Genomic DNA, 6,000 nt, shown 5'->3' with positions numbered 1-6,000 from the left:
AGTTTATGTATTGCTATTTTGACTTTCTTTCTTCTCACAATTGTGAGTTCATATCTTGCAATTCTTGTGATGCAAAATCGCAAGGATAAAAAGTTGCAATTGCCTTTTTTTATATATATATATATATTTGTTAGTGGCAGACACAGGCTTCCATAGGAAGCAGATGTGTCTTAAGATTTGTTTTAATACGTTTTTAAGTGTAAATGAAGATGTTCAGTAAAGGGAAATCTTCCAGCATGGTGTTGTGTCAATGCTAAACCTTGAGCTGTGAGGGTAGACAGACTGAAACTCGCTGAGAGCATTGATGCAGTAGGGAGGGGATGCATGACAAGTGTCAGTTGTGCTTGTCATAGCTCAGTCACCCTTGATGGTGTTTGAGCGGTTTGTTTACTGGGTGCATGTATACGTTGTTCATGCGCTCATCGGCTTAGCCGTGAGTACATACAGGACGTGTTCTTCAATCCAACACAATAGTGCACGTTCACATTCATCACTCAAGCAGACAGCCACATATGTCAGAGAAGGTGTGTGCTCAGGGCTCTTCTTATGAAATATTTGATGTATTGTTTAGTAGTGAATTCATTTTCATGCCTAGTTGACAACTTCTTATTTTGATTCACTGAAGTCATCTGTGTATGGATTTCTTTCATCAAGATACATTGCCATTTGGTGTCCTCCAGCTGTTTAATATCCAGTAATCAGCATTTAAAAACATTGCAAGTAATAAATCTCTGTACTATAAAGAGCACAAATGAAACTGCAACTAAGCACTGCTTCAGGACATTAGAAAAACTGAAATGTTGTAGCTTGGAAAATATGTATATAAATATAAAAATACGAGTGCACCTGGTGAAACCCTGTGTGGGACATGCTGTGGTGCTCCTGAAAAGGAACTTCAGAAAATCATGACGGCTACATACAGTACTCAGCGACGTTCTCTCTTTAAATCACGTACGCTTCCATTGTGGATCAAGCAGGGACACATGAGCAGAAACACTTGTTAGAATAAGAGATTTTCCAATATGTCTTTTTGAAATTGAACTTTACAACTTTTATGGATAATCTGTAGGCCCAGTGGGGATTCATATTCCTCCATCCCTTCCAGAAATTGTTTTAGTGTCTTGTGGAAGCCTAAAGTGAGCAAGGCCCTGTTTGGCCAGTCTTTGTGCTTTGAGCTTGGTTTTTTATAGTGGAAGGAGTGCCAAAGTTAGCGCATGTCTGTGGGTGGAGGGAACACCGCTGAAGATTAGATGGACATTTGGAGTAGAGAGGGCAGGCAAAGGTTAAAGTTATTATTATTCAGGCCGAAGCATGCTGGAACAGCACTCAAAGAATGCAAAATGTAATGACAAAAAGCATGGCTAAGAGCAAAAGCTAAGAGCTAAATCTAAAAACAAAAGCTAAGAGCTAAATTTGATGGTGTCCTGAGTATTTCAACTTGCTTTTCGGACACACCTCAAATGTTGTCTTGACCAATTAGATATTGTCTTTGCTAGGGGTGTTGCGATGTTTCTCCTGCCCGTTCATAAATCATATGTTATCTTATCAATCACATGGTCTGAATTTTCCAAGCGTTGTATAATTTTGTACATGATTCCTATAACAATAATACTATAGTGTATTTGACAAAAACTTGATTGTCAGAAATGTTTCAAGCAAGAAGATTCAAACACACACATACTAAACATGAATATGAATCCTTAAGCTATTCAATAGTTATTAAAAAGACATACACAATAAGTAATTAGAAACATGATAGCCAAATGTGTGGGTTACATATATGATATGGAATTAAGCAATGGACTGGTATCGTTTATAAGTCTTTCTAAGTTCATTTTGGTGCATCTACATCTGTAAAAGACAGTTTCTGTGCCATTATTTGACATATGGAAGATCTGTGGAGACCAGATTAAAAGGTCCCCTTAAAATAATTTCAGTCTGGTTCTTTTCTTCTTGGTGGGTTGGGGGAGGTGGGGGGGTGGTTGAGTCAGGCCAAAGAGCTTGTGATCATGATTACTATCATGAATTTACATGTGATGGCCATGATGTGCATCTCTTTGACCATCAATCTTGATTACTTGCCCCAAATTTGATAATCTCCTTGCCGAATTGGAATTGTCAATAACTGTTCTTTTGCTCTAATGTTGAAAGCTGTTCAAGCTGCTAGTAGTGGACTTGCTTCAAACTTGTGGCACTAGGATTTGATTTACTATATCCTGTTGTCTTGAGCCTTTCTGTGAAATTCGGCTCCTCATTTTTCAACCACGCTCCTGATTGAATCTTTAATTTGTTTACACAATTAGTTTTCTCCATATATGTCCTGTGTATACTTCAACAGCAAGCTAAACTTTCCCTCATTAACGTCACAGACATGGAATGTCCTTTTGCATATTTTAATAAGGGAAGAGTAAAACTATAAAATAAGACAAGAACAATAAACAATGTGAATTGAGATTCACAATGTGTACATAAAGGAATACTTCTTACAAATATCTTGTAATATAGATCTAATATATCTGCTTATCAGATAACACAAAAATACATTGTCAGGCAAATGAATAAGATAAATGTATCAAAGGCTCTCATATGGTCTAACAAGAAAATACATCGAAGATGCACTCAAATAATACAAATTACAAACTTCAAAATAATCAAATACAATTGAAGATCTGATTGACTCGGGTATTACACACAATGTTAAATAGATCATTATGTCTGTTTGTGGGTTTTACAAATATTTAACCAATGACTAAACCAATGACTAAACCTCATAACTTTATTGGATTCTCAAACTGCTGACAAAACCTTGTAACTCCACCCCCACCTCCATTTAGATCAGTGATGGGCAACTTCGGTCCTGGAATGCCACTGTTCTCTGGATTTTACCTCCAACCATAATCAAACACACCTAAACAAGCTAATCAAGAACTGCATCTGAAAGCTCTAAAATTCCATTCCAAGGCAGAAAGGCATCAAGGCACATCCAAATACAAATTCTACTTCACTTCGGAGTCTCCAGAGGTACCTTCTTCTGATCGAATTTTGCAGCATAGATGTATTCTTTGCTGCCTTTGATATCCCACAATCCTGTGCATCCCATTCTGTGACGGTTGAGAAAAAAAAAATAAAGATGGCATCTGAAAGCTGCTTTTTGTGGTTATTTTGTGTCTAAATGTATTTTTACTAACTTTACCTAACTTTTTGCACTTTTGATGTTATTTCTAGTGATGAATCAGTATTATCATAATTAAATATTTGTTTAGTTATCATCAAAACTCATTCTATTTTGCAGATCATTAAACCGTTACAGCGGCAGAGCAGGTGGTGGAGGAGCCCAAGGTTGAGACGGAGAGCCAGAGGAGTGGAGTCCCAGGATGTGCATGATGGAGGAAAGAGGGAGCCCGGTGGAGATAGTGAACTGCTGGGCCACAGCAGAGAGGAGGGAGTTAGGAGCCATGGTGGAACCGACAGGTCAATGAGCCGAGAAGGAGTCCAGGCCTCGGAGGCTGGAGGCAGAGTCAAGGGAAACTCTACCCACAGACGACAGCAGAGGAGCAGGCAGTAGTGGGTGGAAGGGCGGTCATTCATGAGCCTCCATGCATTCGGGGCTAAACTCTGAATCAAGAGCCCCCTCTAGGCTGAACATGGGAACAGGATTGTCTGGAGGAGCGGACACTTAAGAGCGCTTTTCTAGGAAGTGGGCACTGGAGGGTACTTTCTAGGAGCAGGCACTGGAGGGCACTCTGGACTGGATTTGGGAGCTGGAGCCCTCTCCTCTTCATTTTGGCACTTCCACCGTGCCATACTCCCCTCAGCCGCAGTGCATGGGGCGGAGCTCCTCTCCACGCTCACACCATCCATGGTTTTGTCCATCGTGGCAGGCGTTGGGCTCTGGCTCCGTGGCAATCCTCAGCACTGTCGCTCCATGTGGCAATGGCTCGTTGGTCGCGGTGGGCTTGGGTGAATTCGGGGTGAAGGAGGGGATCCATTAGGGAAACACAATGGAAACAAAAACACGCCACATGTCTGACTGTAGCAACATTTAACTTTAGGTGCAACCCTTGGTGCCATAGGACCCAAAAGGCTCTACTGAGCTGACTTTGATGTGCTTGATATAAATTAGATTTTATTAGAAAACAGCATTTGGAGTTGTTTGTTTCATAATGCCAAAAGGCTTCGCAGTCTGGATTCGGACTAGAGTCTGCCAGTTGGCGACCCCTACTCTAGAGTGAGAGAAGCACTGCAAAGCTCAACCATAAGATCAGCCTAACAGGGAGGAAAAAGGTGGTCTTACAACCTGGTATGATTGCGCACAGAGCTCTGGGAGTGGCAGACTCTTAGGTGACCAACCCAAGGGGAAACTGATAAAAGCCTTGACTTCCGAGAGTTCTTAGCTTTCAGATTGAGAGAAGAACTCACATGCTCCATCTGGGAACAGGAGGCTCCTAGATGACCCTCCCCACAAGCTCAACCATAAGAGCAGCTTACCAAAGAGGCAAAAGATGACCTAACAACCTGGTATGACTGCACTTGGATCCCTGGAAGCAGAGTCCTTGACTCCCAGATTGAGAGGGAAACTTACAAACTTTCTCTGGGAGCGGAAGGCAGTGAGGGGAGCACTGCCAAGCAGAACCAAAAGGGCATAATTGGCTGTATATGGAGCTCTAAGAGTGGAGTACTTGATTCTCAAATCGAGAGGGGAACTCGCATGATCTATTCGGGAGCTGCCGGCACATAGGTAATGCTCCCACAGTGAGGGGAGCAATGCGAAACTCAACCAAAAAGGCAGCCTAACAGGGTGGCAGGAAGGAGGCCTATTAGCTGCACACAGGGCTCCAGGAGCGGAGTTCTTGACTCCCAGATTGAGAAAAAAAACTCACACTCAACACTCAATCTCATTCTTCAGTATGAGAGAGACGGGGATCCCATACAGCTTGCTATTGTGGTGTTTAGACATGTGGTTCAAACACTATAGTGACCGCTTGAGGATGCAGTTTGTGTTCCCTCAAAAGGGAAAGCATGTTCTTATTTTGCTTGTTTTTAAGTATGTTTATAAGTTTTGTGATCATTTGTCTGCTGTAAAATGTAAAAAATAAAAATAAAAAATAGATACATATTTTATAAAACAATTTTGAGTGAATTTTCATGCTTGTTATTGGACGTTTGGACAATGTGTCAATATTATAGACGCCTTTTCAGTTAGTGTTCAGGTAACATTGCAATATTTTTAATTGTGACAGTGCAGATTCCCCTGACTGCTTCACTAACACTAGCTAGCGAGTTTTGTTTGCTTGTTTTTTTTAACAATGACTGGAGAAAATTAGATTTTATCTGAATGTCTCACTCACCGATTGTTGTCATGATTGTTATTCGAAAATGTTAACTTTAAAGGAAGGAACCAGATTGGCCGACTCATACAAAGTCACTTAATGGATGGACGAGCTATTAAATATAAAATATTCATAATTTGAATTTATGTTTTATCAATCAATCAATAAGGTTTTAGTTAAAATGTAGAATGGGGTCTACAAATTAAACATTGTGTTTTAATTTTATGTCCAATGTCCAATGACTACAGAAATGTTATTTAATTTACATTTCCATCAACATTATTAACATTATCTTTTCATTACTAAGCAAGGTTATTTATTTATTTATTTTTAATTACATTTTTATTTTTTTGTAAAGTTTTGAATCTTGAACTGATGTTTGATGAAGTTAATGAAAGCAGGGTGCGTGGGCTCTCAAATTCACTCTCAAAATCTCTCTGTGGGACCATGAATCACGTTAAGGCTATTGATTCAATTCAAATTCAAATTTGAAAGTTTAAAACTTGTATTAAAACGGTAAGTTTAATTTTGTATTTTATATTGAAGATATAACCATTTTCTTTATTTTGGAGAATAAAGTTACTGTTTTGAAACATTAAAATATCGATGTAGCTATTGGCTGTTAGCCTATTGTTACTAATATTATTTTCATAATTATCACGATTATTGT

Source organism: Carassius auratus, chromosome 2, assembly GCF_003368295.1.
Source record: "Carassius auratus strain Wakin chromosome 2, ASM336829v1, whole genome shotgun sequence".
Classification (NCBI taxonomy): domain Eukaryota; kingdom Metazoa; phylum Chordata; class Actinopteri; order Cypriniformes; family Cyprinidae; genus Carassius; species Carassius auratus.
Note: the sequence above shows the minus strand (reverse complement) of the source record.